At 33.9% G+C, this 15484-nt stretch overlaps 2 pseudogenes; both read left to right on the forward strand.

Moving 5' to 3' along the window:
* Nucleotides 1-450: 450 nt before the first annotated feature.
* LOC122591247 lies at nucleotides 451-2489 on the forward strand (annotated as a pseudogene).
* A 10927-nt stretch (nucleotides 2490-13416) lies between these two features.
* Nucleotides 13417-15370, forward strand: LOC122594060 (annotated as a pseudogene).
* The last annotated feature ends 114 nt before the right edge of the window (nucleotides 15371-15484 follow it).

Genomic DNA, 15484 nt, shown 5'->3' on the forward strand with positions numbered 1-15484 from the left:
TAAGACTAGCACGGTACTCGTGCGATGCGGCAGTAGTTGTCGTGGCAGCGGTGTGGTGGTGGGGGCGACTGTTGGTAGATGTGGCGTTGAGTAGTGTAGAAAGTAATTGATGTAAAATGTTAATGGAGATATTTTGAATAAATGAATGATAATGTAATTTAGTCATTAATGATATTTTACATAATTCCTCCATAACTTTTAAAGAGGGGCTTGTTTTATTTATTAAATAGTATAAAAGTATAGATTAAGTATATAGAGGAATTAGAATTATTATTAAATAGTATAAAAGTATAGATTAAGTATATAGGGAAATTATAATTAAGATTTAAGAGTATTTTGGGTATAAAAGTGTTAAGAATTTCTAAAAATAGATGATGTGAAGAGATGATAGAAGATTACAAAGACCACCAAATTGTAAAAGTTACACCATTTCAAATTTTCAAGATGAACTCGTGAAGTCCATCTTGAGTCACTGACTCACCACTCCCACTCGGTCATTGGTAAAAAAGTTCATTGTAGGAAAAAAAATAAAAACAATCAAAAAGGGAGAGATTAGGTTTAATCAAGAAAATACTTTCTTCTATTACTCAGCTGCTGCTCAAGGAGAAATTAGGGATGAAGATGATGTGTAGAAATAACACTACACTTTTAGTCTCCTTTTACTCCACCCATTCTTCTTCTATATATCAAAAAGTTAAGAAATTAGAAGATGCCCTCAACCTGTTTGATGAAATGACCCACAGAAAACCTCTTCCATCAGTTGTGAAGTTCAATCAGCTATTGAATTCCGTTACTAAAATGAAACATTTTTCACACTCCATTCATCTCTTCAATCAAATGTGTGCAATTGGTGTTCCTATTAATGACTACAGTGTGAATATATCCATCAAGTGTTGTTGTCAGCTACGTCGAACCAATGACGGTTTTGCGCTCTTAGGCTGTTGTTTCAGGCGAGGTATTGTACCTAATGCGTACACTTTTAGACGTACTCCTCTTCAAGAAACTTATCAAACTCAAATTTTGTCAACCTAATGTTGTTACCCATAACACGATGATCAAAGGCCTTTGCAAGATCGGCAATAACGTTACTGCCATGTCTTTGCTTAGGATGATGGATCAAAAAGGTTGTACACCGGATATTTTTACATATAACACCATCATTGATAGTCTTTTCAAGGATCAGATGATTGATGATGCCTTCAACCTGTTTAAAGAGGTGGTCTTTCAAAAAGGCATCCCACCTGATGTCGTCACATATAACTCTTTGATTTCTGGTCTATGTAAATTAAGTCAGTGGGATAGGGTGCATAAGATACTAAACGAAATGGAGGACCATAGAATCCCTCCAAATGAACGCACCTATAGTATATTAGTTGATGCATTGTGCAAGGAAGGTAAGGTACAAGAGGCCGAGGATGTTATCCGCATCATGGTTAATAGAGGCAAGGTTCCTAACATAGTGACATACAACTCGCTTATGGATGGTTACTGTTTGCAAGGTGAAATGACCAAAGCAAAGACAGTTTTTAATTTAATGGAATCCAAAGGTATCTTCCCTAATATTGTTACTTACAACAGTTTATTGAATGGGTATTGCAAGAGTTCAAACATAGACGAGGCCATGCATATATTCGCGGAACTAACTAGAATAGGTATAAAACCTAATACAGTCACTTACAATACCCTGATACAGGGACTGTTTAAGGCTAAACGATGTGAAGATGCACGCAAACTCTTTGATGAGATGCGAGCACACGACCAAATTCCAGATGAATTGACTTATGGAATACTTCTAGCGGGTCTTTGCAACAACAATCAAGTAGAAGAGGCCCTCTCTTTGTTTTATTTGATGGATGATAGCAAGCTATATTCAAATGTTGTTGTATACAATACCCTTATTGATGGTGCCAGCAAATGTGGTAAGCTTGATATTGCGAGGAATCTTTTCCAAAACCTGTTTGATAAAGGTTTTCAACCTGATGTTCGTACATATAGTGTCATGATTAGTGGGTTGTGTAGGGAAGGTTTGTGGGGTGATGCAAAGCAGTTGTTTCTGAAAATGAACGAGAGTGGTTGGCCATCAGATAATGTTACTTACAATGTTCTTCTACAAGGTTATCTAAAGAACAAGTACTATGTTGATGTGGAGATGCTTTCACAGGAAATGGATGGAAAAGGTTACTCACTTGATTTTTCAACATTATCATTGCTAATTAATTCAATTGCTGCCAAATCACTAGGTACCACTTGCTTTGATTTGATTCGCAAGCTTCTGCCAAAAGAATTGATGGATTCTCCCAATTTCATTACCTTTACATCAGAAACCCAAATAAAGTGATTGTGAATTCGAGTAGTTGAATGTTATGTTAATTTAATGGATACTAGTTGCATATTGTTTTGCTAATTACTAGCTACCACTCTCTTTTTGTTGTTTTTCCTTCTTGTGACATGTTTTACACTTGGATTGATTTTATTTTTTATTTTTGAAGACGAGTCTTCCTTTTAAAATAATAGAGAGAGATAATTAAGTTGATGAACCCTCTTTGTTTCTGCCTATGGAACCGTACGAGTGAGATACAGAGAAAGTGATTTTAGGCTCCAGATGAAAAATGATGATTGTGCGTGCAAAATGTAGAAAGTTGGAACCCTATTAAAAGTCATGTACTCCTCTTAGGCTACATGTGTGGTGAATTTATGTTTTACAATTTATGTTCGGCCAATTTTTACACCTTTTACATATAATTGTGTTTATTATTGATATGTGATGTTTCACTTATTTCAGGGCTGCTATCTATTACATATAGTGTGTTTTTTTTTTTGTTCTTTTTTTCTTTTCAGATAGGATGCTGCCACGTAATTCACTTTATCTCGTATGAAGAGTTTTGACATGTAGCATGTGGATCTTATAGCTTTATTCAAGGCCTCTTGTAAAATGGGTTCCAAACTAGTCTTTTAAACCAGCTTATAGAATTGTTTCTCTAGTTGACTGCCTCTTTGTGCAGAATGGGTGCTATATTGAAGCCTATATTGGGCAGTTTTCGGCGCTTGTTGGAGCTGTTTTTGATCGAAGCAATTCTTTTGAGGTAAGAGCCATATAAATGATTAGGCAGTCTAGTCACATAAGTTTCTGTTTTTCCATATACACAGATATGGGACTGCATGTATACACATAAGTTTTATCTATTTATTACTGAAAAAAAATTACATAGTCAATCAGACTTCCCAAGGCATCCGCTATGCCGAAAGAAAAGTCGAGTGGACATCATTTCCTAACCATTTGGGGCACAATCTGAGAAGAAACTATTACACAACTCTTACTATTCTTCGCTGGTTGTAACCTGTAAATCCATACCTTTTCCACCTCATATGAGTACATGACTTTTAACTCTGCCGTTATAGCTGAATCAATAGGTTTTATAAATGATGTTGATTTGATTAAGTACTAGACATGTCGTTGTCTGTAATGTTGTTCCTTATTTTTTTATCATGGCCATATATAGCCGGTGCTCTTTCAATCCTTGCTTAGTTGTTTGTATTTCTGTCGAGTCGATAAGCCAGTGTTGTTTTTGAGATTGGGAATATTTAGATATTTGGCATTGTTGTGCAGGTATTCCAAACACGAACAATCATTTTCTCAATCCATAAATAAAAGAGTAATTTAAAAAATAAAAATAGTTACAAACAATGCTTACGCCTTATGCTGGCAGGTGTTCTGGTGTCAAAATGCAAACGGAAAAACCATCCACAAGCCAATAGGAAAGGATGCAAATGACATGTTCTTAACAACCAGGAATTCAAATTGTATAGATTATCTTAGATATTAAGATATGCAAGGGTTGATTAGGAGATTGAGCGTTGTACTGGGTAGAAGAGCTTAAAGCCGTTTGTACCTGCCCGGTTTATATTTGCTGAAGAGCTTATGATGATTCCTAGGCTTTCTTGGTTGATACTGTACGTTGACGTGTTCCTGTAAATTTGTACATAAACGAGTTCATGCTCCAAGTTACCAACTTCTGGTTAGGATTAAGGCACATGAATGTAACCGACTATGACACAATGGCTATGTAGTGTAGTGACCTTCTAAACTGGCTATTCGATGTAAGAACCTTCTATTTTTGTTATTTCCATGTATCAGTTGACCGGCTCTACCATTAGCCGGTAATAAACTGATTTTCTTTTAAAAAATTAGGGTTCTTACATTAGGGCATTTGACAAATCGACGACCTGGATTTTTCGTGGTCCATGACATTAATATGTACATCTTGGCTCTGCAGTGACAATCAATATATCGAAAATTTGGATTCCTTGATGAAGATGACGAGCTGGATGCCATGGAAGAAAATGGAGGGAATTTGGGAGAAAAATGGAGGGGAAAACGAGCGGGGAAGATAATTGTGAGAAAATGGTGAGAAAATTAGAGTTTTATATTAATTTTGGTGGTCCATTGGCATCCAACGTGGCAAAACCGGCTACAACATACATGTTACCCGGTAAGTTACATGGAAATAACAAAAATAGAAGGTTCTTACATGGAATAGCCAGTTTAGAAGGTCACTACACTACATAGCCATTGTGTCATAGTTGATTACATTTCTGTGCCTTAATCCCTTTAATAAACTATAATACTGCAGCATTTTTACGAGAAACGTCATATAACCAATAAACCAAAGCAAAGCATATGAAAAGCTTCCAACTTTGTATATTTGGCCTCCTAATAAAATGATATATCTAAGAAAGATATTCATAACAATTCCGAGAGAGAAAACTTATCCCAAATAACTTTATAAAGAAGTACTAAAAGTATATGCAATTGCTATCTCTATATACATAGGGAAGATATGTTAGTGACAATTATGTTTATCGTCATCTAGGATCTTGGTTTAAATGTCAATTTTTTTAAGCATTCTTTATCTTTATTTTTTACCTCAAGAAATCAATATCTAATTCACCTTTTTTTTAATTATCTTTTTTCTGTATTCTTAAAACATAATTATTATTTTAATCAAACTTTTAAATTTCATTGATAAAAAAATTAAAAACTATATATATTTTAAAATGTGTTTCTATGCAAAACATGTAAGTGTAATAATACTGTCGTATTTTAAAGTATGAGATTTATGCCCGCCCAAAAAGCGGCGATGCTGGTAACGAGTAACGACGACGGTTTTGGCGGCAGTGGTAGTGTCGGAAGTGGTGGCGGTGATGGGTGTGGGGGCGGCGCTTGTGAATGTTAAAATAACTGATATTAAAGGTGGTAGTGTAGTTATTTCAAGGGTTTTAGGTCCCAATACCTCGACGGTGTATTGAAAGGACCGAACTCGACTTGACCATTTTATAATAATATATATATTTTTAAAGAAGAATGTACTCAGTTACAAATTTCGACAAATACATTACCAAAACTCGTTATAAAAGACAACGCACAAAAATTAGAAATTTCGGCATGCCCTTTTCATAAAATCTACATCAAAAACCTTTTCCGGATGATAAGTTTTCAAAATAAATTTAACCATAATCACTACAATACTATTACAAAATGGCCCATTATAAATAACCAAAAACTACTTGAACCTAGAAGTTGACATAACAACAATTTTACCAAAATGACATATCATGAGCTAAGTGTAACACCCCAACTAAGGCGGAACAATGAGATGTACAGAAAGTCGAGTATTCAAAACAAAGGATTATAAATAACATTCACCATAGCTTTATTTGATAAAAGATCTTTACAATGTACAAGCATTTAAACAAATTTCCAAGTACAAATGCATCCACTATACTTGGATATTAAGTCCACGAAACAAATAACAAGTACATGAAACTATAAACTACAATGATCAAGGCAGATTCCATTGCCCATCACAAGTTTTGATCTTAGACTCCAAAGTGCAATGCAAACAATCATGATGCATATAATTCCTCAAAGCTTATGCTAAATCCTGAAAAGCATGAAGAAAAAATGTCAACTACGAAAACGTAGTTGGTGAGTGCATAGGTTTATATATAAATCTTGTTACATATCCATTTCGAAACGTAGAAAACATATTATTACATATCAATATACCCAAACCACATGACCAACAAAATTCTCATATCAAACTATCAAGTTTTCCAAGTACCATAATGTCATTCCAAAGTGTGGGAATCCATGGTAAATTATAAAGCTCTCATTTGTCAAAGTCATCGTGAGAGAAAAATATATCAATCGATTAATCATATGTCACACCCAAACCATGCGGTGACCGATAATATCAATAACACGTTCATATTCCATCAAAATCATTTTATAACAGGTCATAATGTTTCCAAGTATTCCGTCATAGTATCCATACCCAAACCGTATGTTCAAACCATAAAAATCCATCCATAAATAATATCAATAACATTTAGCCAAAGGCATAAATTAATGAGTTTGTGCTTGAGCCACTAGTCCACTACTAAGACCATTTTACGTCAAAATAATAATAATAATGATGGCATGTCCCATAAAAATGATAATAGAAACACATGTTGTTAATCATGTGCGATAATAATAATAAAGGGATCGTGCCATGAAGACGACCAATAATATATATAAAGTAGATTAGAGCACCCCTAGGCAAACCGGAGATGAGGGCGACCACATAGGCGGCCCGTCAACCTGCTGCCATCTTGGTGAGTGAGGGGACGAATCCTAGTTGCCCAACCCTCTAACTACAGGCCTCAATGAGTTAATAGTAGTGTACAGGGGACCACCGTTTGATAGTACTCAAACTCATCATATAACATATAACATAACCATAATCATTCCCATATCATAATCATTCTTTCAAATATCATTTCATAAAAGAAAGCAATTTTATCAATCATGTTTTTCACTCCAAAAGCAAAACACATAAAAGAGTTTGAAATGGGGTATGACTCACCTTGATATGCCGCATATTATATTCACTTTATCCAAAATGGGTACTTCCCATCAATCACTTCATCATATATCCGTGACCTTCCTCATTGACATTTCAAAGCCAAGACTATCCTACGATAGGACTAATTTACATAAGTTCATATCTTAAACCATTACTTAGAAATACCACTTTCATTATGTTGCTATCAATTGTGGAATCCAAGTGTATTGCTAAAATTCTCATCGTTTTGGTTGTAAAGATTGATGGTGTAAAAGGTTACTTTTCATTATATACGCAGTTATAAGTTGTCAAAATTTCGGCAGCTTGGCTTCATTTGTGGTTTTATTTGGCATCTTAGGTTATCATATCCTAATGCCATATTAAGTTATGTCCTCTCAAACATTATTGGATGTGTAATCAATTTTAGTGTAAATTACCGCTCAAGGTATCATTTTATATTTTAATCAACTTAGTTATTTCCGTTTATCCAATTAATTTGTGTTTCACGTCGCTTAATTATACTCAACTTTTATCTCACATACTTCTTGATAATCTTACGATCACTCGAGCTTTAGAAGATCACTTAATTGTTATGGGCCACAACCATTGGGCTTAGAAGTCTTGGGCTTCCAAGTGTTTTGGGCTTAAGTTTGTTATTGGGCTTAACCTTATTTAGGCTATATGTTTGATGGGTTATATTGCTTATTGGGCTAGGTGGGCCTACTGACTTAAGGTTCCATGAGTTTATTATTTGGGCCGGGTTAGCCCATTATGGTCTTTAGTGCACCTTCTAGCCCATTACACAAATTATCAGTTTCCTTCAAATTTTCTGTTTTTATGCATCAAATTTATGAAATGTTGGCTACTAATTATGGGTTAAATATAATTATTTGGATCCTCCTGATTTTTATACAACGACCTATATGTTTCCACTTATTTTGTATTTTTTGTCTTAGTTTATAAATAATTTTTACTACCTCTAAATATTTTTAGAAGTGAAAGTGGTCAGAACAGTCACTATTTTGTATACCCAAATGTTTTATAAAAGTTCTTTGGGTTATGCTTTTAATAAAAATTCCCTGATTTTATTTTCACTTTAGGACACATTGAACCTACATTCCACCAAGTATGACCTCTTGGAGCCTTTTTCTTTAGAAGATAAAAATTGATAAAGTTGATAAAATATTTAGACAAAATTATAGTTTTGAGCAGTTTCAGTAGAAATATCATATCTTTCGTTTGGTTCAGTATTTTTGAGTAATTCCAGTTGATGGTTAAACTTAACTCGTTTCTCTACAACTTTTATTTTGAAAGTTTTTCTTGAACCTGCCCTCAAATGCTCCGTTTATCCGTCCTAAAACAGAAAACTGACTTTGTCAGAACGTGTTTTGGTTAACACAACCCACCAATGGTGTTGGTTGCTTGTTTTAGCCTCTAAATTGCCACTAACAATATTATCACTTTATTTTGTATCTCTTAACATCAAATATACAGATTTTAAACAAATTTCAAGATCATCAATCATCATCTATACTTGAGCTTTCACTAACAAAAATCAATAAACTTAACTCTTGCAAAAACTAATCCAAAAATGTGATTGCATGTGACCATCTAACCATTTATGAACAAATCTCTTAACAAATCTTTCATACAACATAAAAACAAGTTCATTTATGAAAATCACAGAAAATATGTCTCATATATATCAACAAAAACGGATTTTTATGGAAATTCATCAACTAATTTGAAAGCTTTCTCATGAACCATCACTTTTGGGTCTTATTTGAGTTGAATCCTTAAATATTTCCTCTAGATCTTGACATCCAATGGCATTAAAGGGAAGATTCTATCAACATGCCCTCATTAAGTGTGTTTTTTACAAAGAAAATAAGAAGAAAACATGAACTTTTGATAAAGATCTTTGAATATAAACAAAACAAGATTAATCTAATAAAGAGATAAAGATTTATACCCTTGAAGAACACGGTTTTGATGATGAAAATATGGCAGAAAATTCGTGGCTTTCTAGGCTCCATATAACCCTTAATCCAAGCTTGAAATAACCCTTGAACCTTACTTGAATCAACCCTTGTTTAAGCCTTTCAATAACCCTTTTTATTATTAAAGATTAATATGAATTTTCCTTGCCTTTTTGTTGATTATTTGAGCCGAAATGGAGAGGAAGAAGAGAGTAGAAAGTGCGGAAAATTTTGAGAGAAAGATGAGAGGTATGTCAGAGAGAAAGCATGGGGAAGTGAGGGAGTGAAAGAGTGTGGGGGAACATATGTATTGGGAGTTTATCAAGCATGTGTCTATAGAGTTTCAAGAATAAAAAGGTAGTAAAAATTTAAATTGTGCGAGTGTATGTGTTGTGTGTATGTGTCGTGGGTGTGTGTATGTGTTGTAGCAAAACACATAATTTTTTTTTAGTCAATTTTGTTTAAAAGTTTGGTATATATATATATATATATCCCTATGTATATATATATATGTGTGTATATAATTTGTCAAGTTTGTAGGAATATTTTGTTTACTTATAATGAGTTTAAGCTGTATGCACATTTTCTAACTGCAAGAATTATTTTAATGTTACGTTATATGTTATATGTCATGTATGTATTTAAATATGTGTTTGACTTGTAAATTTTATTGATGTGCGGTATTATTATTTGAGTTGTTGAGTTATTTGGATGATTAGATACTCTCTTGTTTAGGTTATATACTTACGAAGTTGTTATTGTTTTACACAAACTTTGAGATTGACTTGGATAATCTTTAGTTATTGTGGATGGCATTTCTAAGATAATTAGTCATCTATGGTATTTTATTGAACTAGAGGGCAACTATCACCGTGCCTTAAATGCCTAGAAGGTCAATTTTCTTAACAAACCTTTAGGGATAGATACCCAGATAAAAATAAGTAAGTTGTCCTAATCGAAAATTGAGGGTTGTTACACCAAGATCAAGAGGGCTACTACGGGTTCTAGCATCAGTTACATTTAATGCAAATATGCTATGCTTCAAGCTTTACAATTCAACTTCAATCTTTATGTTACTTTGCTTTGTGTCTACATCCGGGACAATCTATAAAAAGGGTAAACAACTAAAAAGTAAAAAAAACTTAGTGAATAATCTTGCATATGTTTATACACACGAAGGACGACAATGCACAAAGGTCTATTGCATATAGCCTATGACACCGTCATAATACCTATACACTCACCTTTGTACTAACGCATTACATTGATCCATATAAGCAAATGATTACAATCTCAATAAAAAATATCAATGCTCCACATGAGCTATGTCCCACATAGACTATGGCCACTACTTAGGCCCGTAATTAAAGACGGTCACTGCTTAGGCTCAAGGTCAAATCAATTACCACACACGGAATCCACCATCATAAGTATGCAAGAAAACTCACCTCCTCTGCGGCAACCAAACATCATAAATCAAGATGACCACAAGAGTACAATATATGGCTTTCAACCTAACAATAAATCACAAATGCATATAGGATCATCAATCACAGACTAAGCCGTCTAGCCATAATCACTAGTATTTCAACACCCAACCCATCTTTCACAATCTCATATTATTCTTGGGTTGGTTCACAAAACATGTATCTCTTATATCATTTTCATAATGCCAAACTCACTTTCATAATAAAATTACAATTTTCATATTTGACCAAGCTGACTTCTGCTCATTTTAAAAACAGTTACTGAATCTGTTTTTCACTGTAAAGTCAGATTTGACCAGCTGTACGTTTTAGCATATTTGACTTACTTAAATTTTAAACTAGGACCTGAAACAAATTTCATATAAAACTTGACTCGTATACCTTTCAAATGACAGCTTACACGACTCCTACGTATTTACAGATCGAAAGTTATGAGCATTTTAAAATGACACATTTTCAATGAAAGATGCTGATCCAAAACCGAGTTTGCACAAAAACACTCTTAAATCAACTCAAACAAGTTCATGACACTTCCATTTAATAATCTTAACTTGATATACATATTAGGGGTTGTTTTACATGATTTTAACATCAAATAAAAAGGTATTTTTATACCAAAACTCATCTCATTTCAATTTTTAACCAAGTTTCTATTACATGCATGTAAATAAATATTGGTTTCTTCTTCAAAATACACATACGTATAACTTTTATATATATATTACTACCAACAATGTATTATGAGATTCTATGATTATTATCCAACTTTCAAACTAGGTTTATTATTTATTTCATAAATCCCCAATTATCTATAACAATAAAACCCTAATTCATAAGAAGTTGAAATAAAAATTATACCTTCAAGTAGATATGTTTTTCAAGTACTCAATCATTCATGCAAGACCTAAAATCAACCTATTTGCTCTCCTTTTGCTTGCTTAACTTCGGCCATCACCACACCACGACCATAAAAATGGGTTTTATTCAAAGATTATTATCATCTCTTTGATTATATTATTTATTTGATATATTTTATCATCACTTCTTTTTGATCTTCGGATTGGGGTTTCTCACTTTCAAGAACACACATAAAAAGATGGAAAATGATTATATTTTGGTTCTTAATCCTTATTAGGATGTTATGGACGGATTTTGCAACTAAGTCCCTACAATTTGATCAATTTTACAGCTTTAGTCCTTCCACCCAATAACATACTATAACTAGTCCTATTTCTACACAAAACTAGTCCTTTTTCTAACCTTTTCTTTTAATTATTATAATTTCCAAACATAATAATAATATAAAAATAATAATGTATATATAAATAATAACCTTTTCAATTTTGGGATGTTACATGTGTGGGGGAGGTTAAGATGTAGACAGTCTTACCCCTACCACGACAGTGTAGAGAGGCTGCTTCTAAGTTCTATCTAAAGATAGAAAAGGACCTCTAACCTTACAAGGGATGAGAATAGAACCCATGACCTCTATCTCTAGAAGTAAGAGTGTTAACCACTTGATCCAACCTTACTGCTTTGGAGTAGCCCTTAATTCTAAAGACTAAACCCTTATAGATGGTTTTTGAATAGGTTTTCATGGTTCTCAACATTATTTAGTTATCACTTTAGTATTTAGTAGTATATACACAAATAGATAGTCTTTTATTAGAGGCAAGGATGTAGTCGGCTTGTTTCATTGGCAAAAACCATCGGTTAGTTTCGGCAGATTGGCAAGTCTATAGCACATGGATCGCCAAGTTTAATCGGCAAGTTTGGAAAGTTTCATCGGCTAGTTTTGACAGATGCAAGTGAACGAAGGTGGATGACATGTGAACGTTGGAAGCGTGTTTTTTTTTTAAAATTTGGTCAAACGTGACCGTCTTTTTTAAATTTTATTTACAAAATTTACCCCTACCTTTATTACTATATATACCTTTTAATCTTTCTTTTTTTTTTCACTTCTTAAAAATACTTACATCTTCTCTATATTTCTCATCTCTTTCACATATATTATTCACAATGATTCATACTGAAAAAACATCAAAACATATCGAGCACCAAGAAATCAACTCCCGTTTCAACTTCCTCGAACCGTCAAACCACAATACGATTTTGGTGGTTCTTCAAATCAAGACTACGATTTCAGCGGTTCTTCTAGCCAAAACCAAAACCAAAACCAAACTGAAAACCTTGACCATAACTTCTCTCAATATATATATATAAATATATATATATATATTGTTCTACGTTTATAAATATATATGTTATTTTTATGTGTTTGTAGAAATATAAATGGGCTAGCGGTCATATTAAAGCTTGGAAAGTTGTGAAGGAACATGACAAGTTCTCGTATGTTCCACCGGCGAGTGGTTTTGGTACTACTACTACTTCGACCGAGCCTACTACTCCTACGGCCGGCACTCCTCGCACCGAAGATACTAGCGAGAGTGAGAAAAGGGCTCGAACGGAGTTTCAACGTCGAACGTGAGAAGCTTGCGCGGGATTTGCTACAATCCCAACTCGAGTTTCAACGCCAAAAGAAGATGGAACTAGACATCCAAATCTTTGGCCAACCTCACAATCATCATGTCGAGTCCATACGTGGCATAGTTTTGCCACACAAACGCGACATCGCCGAAAAATACGGGTAGCCAACTAATAACTTGTATTAATTTGTTATTTATTTTCTAGTTGTAGTGTTTTTTTATTCCTAGTTCTAAATGTTTTTAAGTTGTATTTGTATTGTATTTTTAAATTTAATGAAACTTTAGGGTGTGTTTTGTAAATTTTTTTGTTCGGCAACAATTGGTAAATAAACCAACTAGACCATACAATTTGGCTAGTTTTTGGCAAATTTTTGGCATATACACATGGAGGCTCCCTATTGGCTACAATTTAGCTAAAACTTGTTAATTTGCTACAAACTTGTCACTACATTATTTGAGAGACAGAAAAAATAAAGTCCATCTTGAGTCACTGACTCACCAATCCCACTCGGTCATTGGTAAAAAAGTTTACTGTAAGGAAGAAAAAAAAAAGACAATCAAAAAGGGAGAAATTCGGTTGAATCAAGAAAATACTTTCTTCTGTTGCTCAGCTGCTGCTGCGGAAGGAGGAGGAGGGATGAAGATGATGTTTAGAAGTAATACAACACTTTTAGTTTCCTTTTACTCCACCAATTCTTCTTCCATATGTAAAAATGTTAAGAATTTAGAAGATGCCCTCAACCTGTTTGATGAAATGACACACAGAAAACCTCTTCCATAAGTTGTTAAATTCAATCAGTTGGTGAAATTCGTTACTAAAATGAAACATTTTTCACACTCCATTCATCTCTTTAAGCAAATGTGTTCCCTTGGTCTTCCTATTAGTGGCTACACCATTAGTAGTACTATCAAGTGCTGTTGTCATTTGCATCGCACCAATGACGGCCTTGCTCTCTTAGGCTGTTGCTTCAGGCGAGGTATTGTACCTAATGTGTTCATTTTTAATACACTCTTAGACGGACTAGTCTTAGAAGATAGGATTCTTGAGGCCGAGATCCTCTTCAAGAAACTAATAAAACTCGAATTTTGTCAACCTGATGTTACGTACAACACTATGATCAAAGGGCTTTGCAAAATCGGGAATAACGTTATTGCTGTTTCTTTGCTTAGGATGATGGATCAAAAAGGTTGTAGACCGGATATTTTTACATATAACACCATCATTGATAGTCTTTGCAAGGATCAGATGATTGATGATGCCTTTAACCTATTTAAAGAAATGGTCGTTCAATAAGGCATTCCACCGGATGTTGTCACATACAGCACTTTGATTTCTGGTCTTTGTAATTTAAGTCGTTGGGATGAGGTGTATAAGATACTAAAGGAAATGGAGGATTATAAAGTCTCTCCAAATGTTCACACCTATACTATATTAGTTGATGCATTATGCAAAGATGGTAAAGTGAAAAAAGCCGAGGATGTTAACAACATCATGGTTAATAGAGGCAATGTTCCTGACATAGTGACATACAACTCACTTATTGACGGTTACTGTTTGCGAGGTGAAATGACCCAAGCAAAGACCGTTTTTGATTTAATGGAATCTAAAGGTATCTTCCCTAATATTGTTACTTACAACAGTTTATTGAATAGGTATTGCAAGAGTTCAAAGATAGACGAGGCCATGCATGTGTTCGCGGGACTAACTAGAATAGGTATAAAACCCAATACAGTCACTTATAATACCCTGATACAGGGGTTGTTTAAGGCTAAACGGTGTGGAGATGCACGCAAAATCTTTGATGATATGCGAGCACAAGGCCAAATGCCAAATGCCAAATGAATTGACTTACGGAATAGTTCTAGCGGGTCTTTGCAACAACAATCAAGTAGAGGAGGCCCTATCTCTTTTCAATTTGATGGGTGATAATAACCTATATTCAAATGTTGTTGTATACAATACCCTTATTGATGGTGCCAGCAAATGTGGTAAGCTTGATATTGCGAGGAATCTTTTCCAAAACCTGTTTGATAAAGGTTTTCAACCTAATGTTCGTACATATAGTGTCATGATTAGTGGGTTCTGTAGGGAAGGTTTGTGGGGTGATGCAAAGCAGTTGTTTCTGAAAATGAACTAGAGTGGTTGCCCACCAGATAATGTTACTTACAATGTTCTTCTACAAGGTTATCTAAAGAACAAGTACTATGTTGATGTGGAGATGCTTTTACAGGAAATGTATGAAAAAGGTTACTCACTTGATGTTTCAACATTATCATTGCTAATTAATTCAATTGCTGCCAAATCACTAGGTACCACTTGCACTGAATTGATTGGCAAGCTTATGCCCAAAGAATTGATGGATTCTCCCAATTTCATTGCCTTTACAAGAGAAACTCAAAAAAAGTGATTGTGGATTCGAGTAGTTGAATGTTGTTTTGCTAATTAAATGGATACTAGTTGCATATTATTTTTGTAATATCCTATAAAAATTTAAAATATTATAATTTGATAGTTTGATAATTTGATAAAACATTATGAAAAAAATAAATAAATAATTTAACAATAGCTAGTCATGGACTAGTGGTGATGATACGAGGATTAGAATTAGAATAATAATAAGTGTCATAGTAAGTGTAACAATTGG

This window comes from Erigeron canadensis, chromosome 3, assembly GCF_010389155.1.
Source record: "Erigeron canadensis isolate Cc75 chromosome 3, C_canadensis_v1, whole genome shotgun sequence".
NCBI lineage: Eukaryota > Viridiplantae > Streptophyta > Magnoliopsida > Asterales > Asteraceae > Erigeron > Erigeron canadensis.